Source organism: Ursus arctos, unplaced genomic scaffold (assembly GCF_023065955.2).
Source record: "Ursus arctos isolate Adak ecotype North America unplaced genomic scaffold, UrsArc2.0 scaffold_3, whole genome shotgun sequence".
Lineage (NCBI taxonomy): Eukaryota > Metazoa > Chordata > Mammalia > Carnivora > Ursidae > Ursus > Ursus arctos.
The window spans coordinates 63,409,345-63,424,494 of record NW_026622985.1 but is presented as its reverse complement, the minus strand read 5'-3'; the positions used below and the strand labels follow the sequence as shown (position 1 = coordinate 63,424,494).

Here is a 15,150-nt window from a genome sequence, read left to right as displayed (position 1 = left end):
CATTGATGATGGAGGCTAGAGTAGTCACAGGACACCCACGAGGACCAGGATGTTCAGCAGGAGGTGATGCAAACCCAGTGGATACCTGTGCAGAAAAGTAGTAGTACCTAGACCACACTTGTAGTTATTGTAGACAAATGACGTATCTCGTGGGGGATCCCTCAGAACTTGTGTGGGGAGCCATTTTCTTCATTCCTAATATCATGTCTGTTTAGGCATAGTAGTCTAGCTTACTTAATAAAATAGTTCTGAATTCTAACTGCCCAGTCTGGACAAAAAATGTTGCCATTTGCCAGTTGTGCGCTGTATTTACTCCTTAACCTTTCTGTGTTCACAGTACACATCTACAAAACAGTACTTCCCTCAAAGCATCATTGTGAATATTAAATAAAATAAAGGACCCAAACACAGTATAGGGTTTTGTCCAATATAGGCATTAGTTTGTGTTAGCTGTGTTGTTACTGTAATTAGTATTATCATCATCATTTTTTTAAAAAATTTTATTTATTTATTTGACAGAGATAGAGACAGCCAGTGAGAGAGGGAACACAGGCAGGGGGAGTGGGAGAGGAAGAAGAAGGCTCCCAGTGGATGAACCTGATGTGGGGCTCGATCCCAGGACTCTGGGATCACGTCCTGAGCCGAAGGCAGACGCTAAATGACTGAGCCACCCAGGTGCCCCTATCATCATTATTTTTGAGTTCATCTTCATTTGGAGGATTAGACCGGCTCATCCCACTCTACTTTTCATTTTCTCAACACTGTTGGGTTATCATAGACTTCAGAGGTTTTCTTAATAGTCATCTGGATGCAAATGCTAGATTCTCACTATAAATTTTCTCTTTTCCTTATGATAGTGGTATTTGTTGACATTTATTCCTTCACTATTCCCTGCATCACTTATTTACCTATTATTTATCATGTCTACTATATGCTAAGGATTCTTCTAAGAACTAGGTATACAGCATTAGGCTACCCTCAAGGAGCTTACATTCTAATGGTAGAGATAGACAATAAAATAAACCCATATATAATGTAATGCCAGGTCAATGTAAGAGCTATGAAGAAAAATGAAGCAAGGTAAATGAAGAGAGAGTGACAGGTGATATCAACTTAAATAAAGAAATCAGGAAAAGCAGTCCTTTATTTGTAACAGAGCATAGGGAAGTTCAAGCCCAGGGGCATTAATGAAAGCAGTAGAGTTCTCTGAGGTGAGCAATTAGGAGTCTCATTTTTTTTTAAGATTTTATTTATTTATTTGACAGAGAGAGAGACAGCCAGCGAGAGAGGGAACACAAACAGGGGGAGTGGGAGAGGAAGAAGCAGCCTTCCAGTGGAGGAGCCTGATGTGGGGCTCGATCCCATAACGCTGGGATCACGCCCTGAGCCGAAGGCAGACGCTTAACTGCTGTGCCACCCAGGAGTCTCATTAATAACAACCAGACAAATTGTTGAGCACCTAGAAGAATGACAGAGGAAACCAAAAAACAAGATAGCTAAGAAGAGGTCTCCTGAGGTAAATCAAGCCTCAAAGACTACCCCGCAAAGGAGGCCAGCTTTAACTGGATCAGACTGTGGGACAATTTATGACCCAAAGTGTTGTCAAAAACGACAGAGAATTTGGGGCACCTGGGTGGCTCAGCCGGTTAAGCGTCTGCTTTCAGCTCAGGTCATGATCTCAGGGTCCTGGGATAGAGCCCCGCATCGGGCTCCCTGCTCAGTGGGGAGCCTGCTTCTCACTCTCCCTCTGCCACTCCCTCTGCTTTTGCTCACTTGCTCCCTCTCTCTCTCTCTCTCTCTCTGTCAAATACATAAATAAAATCTTAAAAAAAAAAAAGAGAGAAATCAGCTATTAATCAGTGGAGACTAACAGCTAGGTGTGATAACCAGCCTGAAGCTTAACGTGGGGCTCAGTCAAAGAGAAGTGGCTAGAACTGTACTGTCCCTGTGAAGGAGGCCAGAGAAACTGTGCATATGCCTAAGACAGATCAATAGAGATTATATAATCTGAAGAATGGAGAGGGAAAATGACAAGAACCACATGACAATCTTAATAGACACAGAAAAAGCATTTGACAATATTCAACAGCCTTTCATGAAGAAAAATTCAACAAACTAGAAATAAAAGGGAATTTCCTCTGTCGGATCAAAGGCATCTATAAAACTTCTGCAGTGAATATCATAACTTAATGGTGAAAAGCTGAAGGCTTTACTCCTTAAGATAAAGAACAAGACAAGAATGACTGCTCTCACCATCTCTATTCAACATTGCACTGGAGGTTCTAGACAGAATAATTAGACAAGAAAAAGAAACAAAAGACATCCAGATTACAAAGAAGTTGAACTATCTCTAGTTTCAAATGACATCATCTTTTATATAGAAAACCCTAAGGAATATCTTTTCTATGGACAATCCTAAGGAATCCACTATTAAATGAGTTAAGCAAGTTTGCAGGATGATCAACCTACAAAAACTGATTGTATTTCTAGATAGCAGCAACAAACAATCTGCAATAGCATCAAGAAGATTAACATACCTAGGAGTAAAATTAATAAATGAACTGCAAAACTTGTAGTGTTAAAACTATAAGATATTGTTGAAAGAAATTTAAAAATACCTAAATAAATGCAAAGACGTTCACATTCATGGATCAGAGACTTAATATTTTTAGGGTAACCATACTCCCCAAATTGATCTACTGATTCAATGTAATCTTTATCAAAATCCCAACTGACCTCTTTGCAGAAAAGACGTCATGAGGACTGTGGAGTAGAGAACAGGTGGAGGAGGAGGTGAAAGTGGAGGTGGAAAGCCCACTCTACAGGAAATTCTATTCATCTAAGTGAATAGGCTGGGCTAGGCTTGTGGTGGTGGGGATGGAGAGATGTGACTAGATTCAAGACATATTTACTGGGTAAGATCTGCAAAAATGTGAAAATAAACCTGGGGGTAAATAACATGAGTCTGTAAATGAACATGATATTGGAATAATTTACTCTAATGAGCTCTTCAGAGAATAACTGCCAGATGAATCTAAATAAATAATGAGAATTTGCTCATTGACTAAGCTGCAAAGCTATTCTTCAGTGAGTGTTCTGCATAAAGAGCAACATCTTTCTTAATTGTTCTTGGCAACTTCTCAGAAGTTCTCATGTAATTGTTTTATTATGGAGCAGTAAGTCTTGCTGTATCTTCCGAAAACTTCTTCCCAAAGTAAAGTCTTTAGCAGAGAATAGGGGGATAAAACAGCACAGGTGCTCAGGATTCCTAATAAAAAATAGAAAGTCACTTACTCAGAATGAATATTTAACACTATTATATTATTGACTTAAAGGATTCAATAAATGGGGGGTCTGAACTTTGTTTGATTTCAGTTTTATTGAGTTATAATTGACATGTACAATCATAAGCTATTTTTTTTTAAAGTAGACTCCATGCCCAGCATGGAGCCCAATGGGGGGCTTGAACTCGTGACCATGAGATCAAGAACTGAGTTGAGATCAAGATTTGTACGTTCAATTTACTGAGCCACCTAGGTGCCCCAAATGTAAGCTATTTAAAGTGTGCATCATGGTGATTTGATATATGTTTACATTGTGAAAGGATTCTCTCCATCTAGTTAACTAGCACATCCATCACTTCATATATTTGTCTTATTGGGGGGAGGGTAAAACATTTAACTTCTACTCCCTTAGCAAATTTCAATTACACAATATAGTATTATCAACTATCATCTGAACTTTTAAGCCATTTTTTTTCTGTCTCTCTTTAAGATCCTTTCGCAGATAGCAAGAAAGACGAATAGGTTAAGTAGTGGTTTTCTTGTAAATATGAGTTCATTCTCAGGTTGCTAAATCAAACAGATTAAACCTACTGCTGTCAATTTAATCATTTAACTGAGTAATGGCATATTTTAGCCTCATATTTTATACCTCGGGTTTGAGGTTTTTCCATCAGCAAAATTCATCCTTTTAATTTGTGACTTTCATTCTGACTATTGATTTTTATACAATTTATTTAGCCCTGTTTCTGTACTTGTGATGATCTCATTTGAAGCTCATCTTATCAAATATTATTTTAACACCTGATTTTTTGTGTGTGCTTTCAGAATTAGATAGCCTAGAGAGAAAATGCTTTGCTGAACCAATAATAAAAATACCATTTAAACAATTCTATATCATCAGATACAGTTGACATGGATTATTAGAATTTTTAGTTGACTATGGTTATTCTAGGATTTTATATTCACTGAAACCAAAGCTCATGTTTTTGCGTTATCAGAAGGAACTACATTATTTTCTACAAATAGTTCCACCAAATTGAATTCAATACTAATATCAAAACTAATGTATTTTTATATTTAACCTTTCTGCTGTAACAGTATTAAAATGTAAAAGTTTTTAATGTGACATGGTTATAGAAATTTCAGGATCTGAAAATTAGGTATCTTTTATGACAGATAACGTTTTTGTTCTAAGAGTTAATTTAGTTTAATTTAATTCTAGGTAAGTAAAAATCAGGAAAAGTTTTGATTAATAAAGTTAAGGAAAGAAAAGAGTAGGTCCTTAAAGGAAACCCTGTGTGGAAATGTTTTTAAATCAAGTAATTTTATAGATATAATATATAAATTATATATGTATGTGTGTATATATACACATACACACACACACATACCGCCATATATATCCATTTACACAGGCTCCAGATATAACCAAGCAAGTGTGACAGACCCTTATGCAGGCTGCAATGAGGCTCCACCTATTTGGATAATCATCCTTTGGCTTAACTCACACTACATATCTTTCCTTGACAACCAAATTAAGTTAGAGGGGAAAGAGAACATTAGCAGTTACTATGTGCTGATCATGGGGCTTGGTCCCAGCTTCATAAATTGATTTCAGACATTTAGGACACCAGGAACTCCAACGTGTTTTTTTCTCAGTGAAACTATCTACAATTAGTAATAGCAGCACAGTTAACTCCAAAGATACCAGGCCAAATTATTACCACAAATAAAAAATAATGCATCCAGAATTATAGCAAAAAACTGAGATAGTAGTGTCAAGAAGCAGTTATGATAAATGTTAATAATTACTCACAAATATTACAAATATTTCTCTTGGTGTGTTCCATAGCACAGTGTAAGCACAGGGCACTCACTTTTCCAATCTGGTAGTATTTCAAGGGGAGAGGAGGTATTTTTGTTGCGTGTTCTCATCTTACTAGTCCTCTTTGGAAAAGGGTTAAACTTTAGATGCAGCTCTATGAATTCAGTGGGTCACTATCTCTAACGTGATTTGGTCTCAGAGAAGCAGGTGTTTCAGACCTTGATAAGCTACCCTGTAGGTTATAGATACATGATGGATGGGTGCATGGGTATCTAGACAGAAGTGTCTACTTCCTGAGTACTTGTATGCATCAGATATGGTACCAAATGGTTTGCATAATTACTCCTCACAACAGAACTATTCTCTCCATGTAAAAAGTGTGCAAACAGCAAGGTTTATTATTGTACCAATGTTAAATGGGGGCAGACTAGGAATCCAACTCAGGCTTGTCTGTTTCCAAATCATGTACTTTTAAAAAATCATTACATTGTGCTCTGTCTTATTATATTAACAATTGTATAGGAGATGTTTACTGGGTACCAGTGTGTTTACTCTTTGATCATATGTTGTATGTTTCAAATACATAATCTCATCTGAGCTAGGTATTATTTTACATATGAGGCTCAGAAAAACCAAATATTAGTTTTATGACCACCAAATCCTTGGGCTTCTGTGTTGATTTTCCAAATTCAATCACTTGGAAAATATGATGTCTTTACTCTTAAGAATTTTAATAATCAATGCATAGGAAGCAAGGGGCAGTATCTTTTCCCCCCTTTTATTTTATTTTTATTTTTTTAAAAGATTTTATTTATTTATTTATTTATTTATTTATTTATTTATTTAAAAGAGAGAGAGTGAGTGAGAGAGAGAGAGGAGAGCATAAGCATGGTGAGGGGAAGAAGCAGACTCCCCTGCTGAGCCTGATGTGGGGCTGAATCCCAGGACCCTGGGACCATGACCTGAGCCAAAGGCAGTCTCTTAACCGACTGAGCCACCCATGTGCCCCCTTTCCCCCCCTTTTAGATGAGGTAACTGAACCAAAAGGATTCAGTGACTTGCAAATTCTCCTTATCCAGTCAGTGGTAAAGTCAAAATTACAGCTCCTGGATCTGAATCATGCTGTTTCTCTGGAATGCTCCTCACCTGAAGAGACTGTAAGTCAGCTTTCGTTACTCCACCGCCCATCAAGCTTCCTGATTTTCACATTGCTTGTCTCCTGTTGGTGGTCTCCAGGGAGACCGGGAGAATACTACCTGTTAGAAATAGTGTCTGTCTTCTAATATACGGCAAGACCATGAGGGTCTCTCAGCAGCGTGGGGTTTTTCCCCATGTACAGAGTGTGTATGTGTATGTTTTGTTTTTAATAAAAGACACTTTTGGGGGGATAATGTGCTGGCTTAACTTCAGCTTTAAAAAAATCAGTTTTTCTGCTTATAATCAAAACACTCTCCAAAGATGTGTAAACCTGATAACAATCCATAATAAAGGGCGCGGAAACAGAACCTGTCCTGCACATACATTTCCCAAGGCGAGAACCAAAATGATTTGCAAAGCAGGATCTACAGAAAATACAGTCTCTTCCACAGGCAGGAGAAGTGTGTCTACTGTGAGAATGCAAAGATCTGCTTCCCAAGTGGTCTTGGCAGAGGAGAACACTCCCTCTTATTACCATGACACTGGGTAACCTGGACTGTTAGCTGTAACGGGGGCAAAGTGGGGCCGGCTCCTCGTACTGAGCCAAGTGGCCACTGTTGGCAAGAAAGACCTGAGGAAGCTCACACCATCCTTGTTCCTATGAGGTTTAGTGAAAATAGCAAGTACTTAATCAGGTAACCTGAACTAGTTACCTTTCGTGGTCAGAAAAATGATGATAAGAGTAATGACAACTACAGTGGTGACCTTACAAGGAAGATTGTTGAGAAATTTTAAAGCCACTCTGGGTGTGTGTGTGGGTGTGTGTGCTGTGTGTGTATGAATGTGTATTGTGTACTCGGGCATCAAGCTCACAGCACCGTGTTCATGCACCGATTCACGTGTCCACTCAAACACATGGTAAGGGCTGGCTTCCTACGTTCTTTTTGTTCTGCCCCCTTTCCCTACCTAAACCTCATTTTTGTCCCAATGCTTGGGAGAGCTCTGAAATCCCTTTTTCTATTTTGATTTGAATTTAAAACTCATTTTGGTGGTTTAAAGAAAACATCATCTCTTCTCTTCTACTATGAGAATTATCACTTAGATGTTTCTGTCAGCTCTAAGCAACTGACTTTTCCTCAGTAAACCACTGAAATCAGAGGGTTTCAGGGCTTGGTTATCTTGCTTTTTGAGTCACAGACACAAAAGGCAAAAAAAGAGATAAGAGAACCAGCATTCCCCTGAATGTGTGCTGCTCTCTTAAAACTCGATCTTTTCCTCCTGCAACCTCATCTGCTCATCAGTCCACAGCATTCCCTCATCCCCATGGATATTCAAGAGCTGAGCTGAATTGGTTATCCTTGATGTTAGGGTCAGAGTATGTTTCCCAGTTAGAATGCTTGAAATAGCATCTCTAGGTAATGTCCTCCTTGTTCTCTGCCTCAGTGTCTTTACACAGACTATCCCTTCTGGCTCAGGCTCTTCAGTATCAGCCCTGCAACACTGTCAGCAAGCCCCAGGGACCCCTCAGCCCCTGTCCAATCCCCTCTTACTTAAGTCCTATGAAGCCTTCACATCCTAGCCAGCTGCTTAGGTAAATTGGATCCTCTTATTATACATTCTAACAAAAACCACATTTTTTCAATGCACTTGCCACAGGTTGCAATTATATGCGTGTGTGTATGTGGTTATTTGACAAACATCTGTCTTCTGCACAGCACCATAAACTACAGAACAGTGGAGTTTGTGTCTGTTTTCTTCTCTGTTATATCACTGTACTGAGTACAGTGGTGGGCACATGTGTGTTTGTTGAGTGAATACAGTATTGGTAATGACCCAGTAGGAAGACTCATTCCCATAAATATTCCAAAGCCTCAACTCCACCTAGGATAATACTGAAATGTCCCCTTAGAAGGGGTATTTGCTGGAACAATGAGTAGAACAGTCAGAGTCTTGGGAAAAATCAAGGATGTTTTTCAGGTCCATCATGGTTTTGTTTAAAACCTATTTCACATACTATGTGTGATGGCAGCTTGTATACAACACCCAGGAAATGGGAGCTGGTCTCTCTGTTCCACGACTGTGTCACCTGCCCTTCTTCTTCTTCTTTTTTTTTTTTTTTTTAAAGATTTTGCTTATTTATTTGACAGAGAGAGAGGCAACAAGAGAGGGAACACAAGCAGGGGGAGTGGGAGAGGGAGAAGCAGGCTTCCCGCTGAGCAGGGAGCCCTACGCAGAGCTCGATCCCAGAATGCTGGGATTGTGACCTGAGCCGAAGGCAGACGCTTAACGACTGAGCCACCCATGCGCCCCCATCACCTGCCCTTCTGAGCAACAACAAGCACATGGAAGAAGAAGGGCATCAACCTCTGTAGCTCTTCTGTGAGGTGCCCAGCACTTTGCCTGCACCATTTCCTTAAAGGGAAGGACTGTAATGCTGCTTATTCCACGTTCCCTAAGACACCCCTGTGAGTCTTGGACACATAGCAAGCACTGTATTAACCATTCATTAATGCTTGTCAAAGACATTTCATTTATGAAAATAGGGACTCTATGACATGTGGGCAACTGTGGACAAACAAAAACAATGGGGGCTTATGAGGACATGTTTTACACGTCTGTCACTTAGAAAAGAGGACTGTAGCACAGATGAATTGTGAGAATGGAAAAAAAATGTGTTTTCTTAGTGCTGTAGGAGAAAGTGTTGAAGTAAAGGCAATTAAGGATGTGTGCTAATCACGGAGATAAGTTCTTGGCTAACTGTGAAAAACTAAGATAACCAAACTTTAATAGGTGTGGATAAGGGGTGCTGATTACATGGCGCCTTGCTCCAAAGACATCCCCTAAGGTGTCTGTTTGGCCTCAACATAGGCAAGCCCTGAAGACTTTTTTGTTCAATCTTCAGTCATTTTGAACACCTGGAAAATCTTCTTTCATCTATACCTCCACCATTTCTCCCCCAAATACTAGATTACTTTGAAACAAATCACTGGTATTATAACATTTCATCCACGAATATGTCAATATCTTTTAGGATTATTATACCTTAAAAAAAAAAAAGAATTCCTTAGTGTCTTATTCAATCAGTGAGATCTCCCAGTACATCATATAAATGCTTTTATTGTTTGTTGGTTGGTTATTTTTTGTTTTGTTTATTCTCACAGTTGTCTTCTTAGAATCAAATCCAAACAGGATCCCCCTTATGCATTGGTTGATATATCACCTGTGTCTCTTGTAATCAATAGTTTCGTCCTCCTTTGTATTTTTATTTGCAATTTATATTTTGAAGAAAGTGGGTCATTTGTCCTGTAGAGTCTTCCACACACCGCCTCTCATTACTTTGTCAACAGGATATTGTTTTTTTGTTTTTTGTTTTTTGTTTTTAAAGATTTTATTCATTTATTTGACAGAGAGAGAGACAGCCAGCGAGAGAGGGAACACAAGCAGGGGGAGTGGGAGAGGAAGAAGCAGGCTCACAGCGGAGGAGCCTGATGTGGGACTCGATCCCAGAACGCTGGGATCACACCCTGAGCCGAAGGCAGACGCTTAACCGCTGTGCCACCCAGGCGCCCCAGGATATTGTTTAATATGCTTTTCTGTCCCTTGTGTTTCCTATACAGTTGTAGTTAGAGCCTTGGTAGGTTCAGGTTCAATGTTTGGCAAGAATATGTTATAGCTGGCATTTTGTACTTTCTTTTGCATCACATCAGGAGGCACATAGTTTCTTATTGTCTTTCTTTATTGTTATGTTAAAATTGATCAGTAGATTCAAGTGTTGTCAACCTGAGCTTTTCATGGTAAACTTTTTTATTAGCTTTTCACCAAATGATTTTAATAATCTTTGTTGCTTTTTGCCTGGATCCAGTTTTCATTAAGGGTTCTGAAACGTTGATACTCCTAATTCTATCATTCTTTCTGTATTTATCACCTAGAAATCTTTTATAAAGAACATTCTCTTATCAATGGAATATGAATTTGTGTGTGTATGTAAATATTCTTCATTATAATTTGTACACAAAATGCAGGATCAATGCCTTTTCTTTACCAGTTTTCAGATTGAGTGGGTTCAGTTGCATCTTCTAATAGGTGATCACAAGTTTGGTTTTCTTTTCAAAATATCTATGATGTCATGGATTTAAACATGTTTGATATGATTCAACTCGTTGTGGTTATTATCCTTATTGATGGTTCAATTCTCCCATTTTTGAGACAAGCGGAAACCAATTAAAGTCAGCTCTAGAGTTCTTTTTTTTTTTTTTTAAAGATTTTATTTATTTATTTGACAGAGAGAGAGACAGCCAGCGTGAGAGGGAACACAAGCAGGGGGAGTGGGAGAGGAAGAAGCAGGCTCCTAACGGAGGAGCCTGATGTGGGGCTCGATCCCAGAACGCCGGGATCACGCCCTGAGCCGAAGGCAGACGCTTAACGACTGCGCCACCCAGGCGCCCCGCTCTAGAGTTCTTTTAAACGACCCAATGATTTTCAATAACTTCCTTACTTTCAAGATTGAGGTGTCAGGGTTTATGTTGTACATTTGCTGCCGCAGACCTGGAATCAGCCATTTCTCCAGAGTTTTATTGGTAGTTTTCTTCTCTATTTCTAGAAGCTCTTTATACATGAGGTGATATAAGCAGCAGTATTTTTTCCCAGTTGGCCTTCTGTCTTTTTACTTTATATATGTGAACATTGCTTCAGAACATTGAGTCCTAAGTAGGAAAGTTCTCTACACTCTATAAAGGAATGCATCCATGTTTTCGTCTAGAGTATATGTAATTCACTTTTTAAACTTAAATTTCTAATTAACTTGGAATTTATGCTAGGACACAGTTGAGGGATAGATCAATGTCCTTTTCCAAACGGCTATCTAATTATCCTGATAGATACTTAGATTTATTAAAAGGTCCATCTTGTTCTTTTCTTCTCTTCCTTTTCCTCCATTTCTAAAACAATTACCTATTAAAGCCATTTAGTGGAGTATCCCCATGTAGAACAGAGTGGTGTGGGCTGAGGCTCAGTAGGGTGAGAAAGCTCAAAGGGGAAAGGACTTATACAGGATATCAGAGTCCAGATAGGGTCTGGAGGGCGTGTGTGTGTGTGTGTGTGTGTGTGTGTGTGTGTTGGGTAATGATGACCCAGTGTTAGGAATCAGAACCCAACAATGGGAGGTAGACATTTACATGTGTGGGAATCAAGGTGTGAAATGTCAGGGCCCAAGCAGAGTGAGGAGGGCATATATATATATATATATATATATATATATATATATATATATATGGCTGGCCAGGCATGGGGTTGAAGCCCAAGCAGGGAGTGGAGGATGTCTGCGAGAGAGAAACCCAACACGGATTGTCAGCACCCATAGCATGATGAAGTCATCTCTGGCAGGGAGGAGTGTGGCAGCAGTGATGGGGGATTGATTATACCCAGAAGAATTGATCAAACAGGTAAATATGTAAAGGATTTCAAGAGTTGATTATCTCATTGTTGGAGAAGGGAGTCATTAATATAGAATGAAAGAAAACTAAAATTGTCACCCTTCACTGAAAACTAGAGAACAATGCAGAGAGAAATTAAAAATACCTAAACAATTGAAAAAATATACATTAGTGTATTGCAAAACTCATTATTTTTTAAATGTGAATCCTTCCCAAAGTGACTAGTAGATTCAATATCATCCCATTCCAAATTCCAGCATTTTGGTAAGAATTAACAAATGGATTTTAATATTTATAAGAAAACACAAAGGACCTATAACAGCCAAAACAATCTTGAAAAAAAACATTAGAAGAAGAAAAAAGTTAGAAATCTTTAACTAGGGGTGCCTGACTGGCTCAGTTGGTTAAGTGTCTACCTTTGGCTCAGGTCATGATCCCAGGGTCCTGGGGTGGAGCCCCGCCTCGGACTCCCGATTCAGTGGAAAGTCTGCTTCTCCCTCTCCCTCTGCCCCTCCCCCCCATTTGTTCATGCTCTTTCTCTCAAATAAATAGATCAAATCTTTAAAAAAGAAATCTTTAACTATATGATCTTAAATCTTATAAAATTATAATAATTAATAAAGTATTTTTATTAGGGATAGAAATATATCTATGGTACAGATTATCTTTAATTTCTCCTTTGCGACAGTTTGCTGTTTTCAGTATAGAGATCTTACATGTTGTTTGTAAGTATATTAGATTTTTTATTCTATTGCAAATGGTATTGGTTTTTAAATTTGATTTTTCAATTGTTTGTTGTTAATACATGGAAATATAATGAATTTTGGGGCACTTGGGTGGTGCAATCAGTTGAATGTCCACTCTGGGTTTTGCTTTGAGTCATGGTCTCAGAGTCCTGGGATCAAGCCCAGCGACCGACTCTGCACTCAGCGCAGAGTCTGCTTGAGACTCTCTCTCCCTCTGCCCCCTCTACAACCTCCCCCCCACTCTCTCGCTCTCTCTTAAATAAACATTTTTTTAAAAAAAGGAATACAATTAATTTTGTATATTGACTTGTATCCTGTGTGCTTGCTATATTTCCTTGTTAGTTCCAGCGGTTCTTACAGATTAATTTAGAATTTCCTACATATATAATCATATCATCTATGAATAAAAATAATTTTAATTACTCCTTTCCTATGTATACCTTTTGTTTCATCTTAATGTCTTATTGCACTAGCTAGGACTCCCTGTACAATATTAAATAGAGTGGTAAGAATGGGCAACTTTGCCTTATTTCTGGACTTAGGGAAAAAAGCATTCAGTCTCTCACCACCAGGTAGGTTAGGTGTAGATTTTTTTGTGGATATCCTTGATCAGTTAAAAAGCTCCCTTCTATTACTAATTTGCTGAGAGGTATTGTCGTAAATGAATGTTTAATGTTTTTTCTGTTATGTATTAGGATGATCATATGGTTATTCTTCATTCTATTAAGACGATGAATTACTTTGATTGATTTCCAAATATTAAATTTTGCATTCTTGGGATAGAGCTCACTTGGTCATAATGTGTTATTCTTTTTATATATTTCTTGATTTGATTTCCTACTATTTTGTTAAGAATTTTTCCATCAAGGGGCGCCTGGGTGGCACAGCGGTTAAGCGTCTGCCTTCGGCTCAGGGCGTGATCCCAGCGTTCTGGGTTCGAGCCCCACATCAGGCTCCTCTGCTATGAGCCTGCTTCTTCCTCTCCCACTCCCCCTGTTTGTGTTCCCTCTCTCGCTGGCTGTCTCCATCTCTGTTAAATAAATAAATAAAATCTTTAAAAAAAAAAAAAAGAATTTTTCCATCTATGTGCTGATAGATATTGGTCTATAATTTAGCTTTCTTTTAATGTCTGCTGTTTTATTATCAGGGTTATGTTGACCTCATAAAGCTGGTTTGGTATGTTTCCTCATCCTATGTTTTCCAAAAGCACTTGGGTAATATTAGTTTTATTTCTTTTTAAAATGTTTATAGCTAAACCCATTAGGGCCTGGAGATTTCTCAGAAAAAAAGCTTTTAATTATAGATTCAATTTCTGTAAGAGAGATGGAACTATTCACCTTTTCTATTTAATTTTATGTTATTTTAGATAAATCTGTTGGTTTTTTTCCCAAGGAATTTTTCCATTTTATCTAAATGGTCAAAGTTATTAGCATAAAGTTGTTCATTATTTTTTATTATCACCTTGTCAGTACCTTTGAGTCTTATATTGATGTTCTTTTGTCCTTCTCAATGTTAGGAATGTGTGCCTTCTCTCTTTATTGTCTTGATCAGTCTGGTTTTTTAAAGTTTTTATTATTTATTTGAGAGAGTAAGAGAGAGCACAAGTGGGGGGGGGGGCAGAGGGAGAGGGAGCAACAGACGGCCTGCTAAGCAGGGAGCCCGATGTGGGCTCAATCCCAGGACCCTGGGATCATGACCTGAGCCAAAGGCAGCCACTTAACCAACTGAGCCACCCAGATGTCCCTATTGTCTTTATCTGTCTTGACAAAGGTTTGTCAATATTGGTATTCTTTCAAAAACTGTTTTGGATTTATGATATTGTTTATTAATTAATTTGTGCTTTTGTCTTCATTTTGGTCATTATGTATCCCCAAATATATCAGATGCATTTCAATACTCAAATGTGTTAGAGTGACCTGTTCATGCACAGAGGCCAATCACTCAGGAAATGAACTTCTATTTGTCAAAAGTTACAGATTGACTTTCAATAGAAGCTGTTTAACTAACTGCTAAACACTATTCAATTAAGGGAAAAAAACAAAACGAACCCTTTAATAAACAAGAAAATGGATAGAAACATTAATATTATTTGATATTACTTAAATTTTACTGTAAAACCTAAATGGGATAAATTATTCAAATTCAAGCTCTAGGGCTGTAAAAAACATTTTATCTTCACGGTATATAATTTTTCAGAACCTTTTGACTCTTAATGAGAAAAAAGAATCACAGACTTAAACTTTGAGACACTGAAGAAAGTGGTTCGCAATTGTACATTTAAATGTATGCCATTGTTAATTAGTAAATTAGTTTTTAGTTAATTTAATAGGATTTTTTTCCTGAGAAGCTGATATAAAGCTGGTGATGCTTGTAATTGATTATATCTCTGAATTCAAGAAATAAGTATTTTGCAGAGAAACTGAAATTTTCATTAATATTGATGACCTTTTAGGAAAAAGAAGAAACCAAATTAAAGCAAGATGAGGAAAAAATTCTGAGCTGAACAATAATCATGGAAGAAAAAGATGTAGTTGTCAAAACATAAAAGCTGCTGGCCCCAAGGGAGCCACTTCTCAGGCATGTTTGTTCAGATATTAAAGAAAAGATTATTTCTTTGCTATTTAAATTCCTTTTGATCTTATAAACAGATATAAAGCTTCCTTATTAATATTAGAAAGCTAGCATAATCCCGATACCTAATTCTAATAGAAATAACACACAGAAGA

At 37.9% G+C, this 15,150-nt stretch overlaps 1 protein-coding gene across 1 annotated transcript in view; it reads left to right on the top strand.

Moving 5' to 3' along the window:
• Positions 1–15,150, top strand: part of ELMO1 (engulfment and cell motility 1) — a 690,097-nt gene that overhangs the window by 73,796 nt on the left and 601,151 nt on the right. The gene's annotated exons all lie outside the window — the stretch shown is intronic.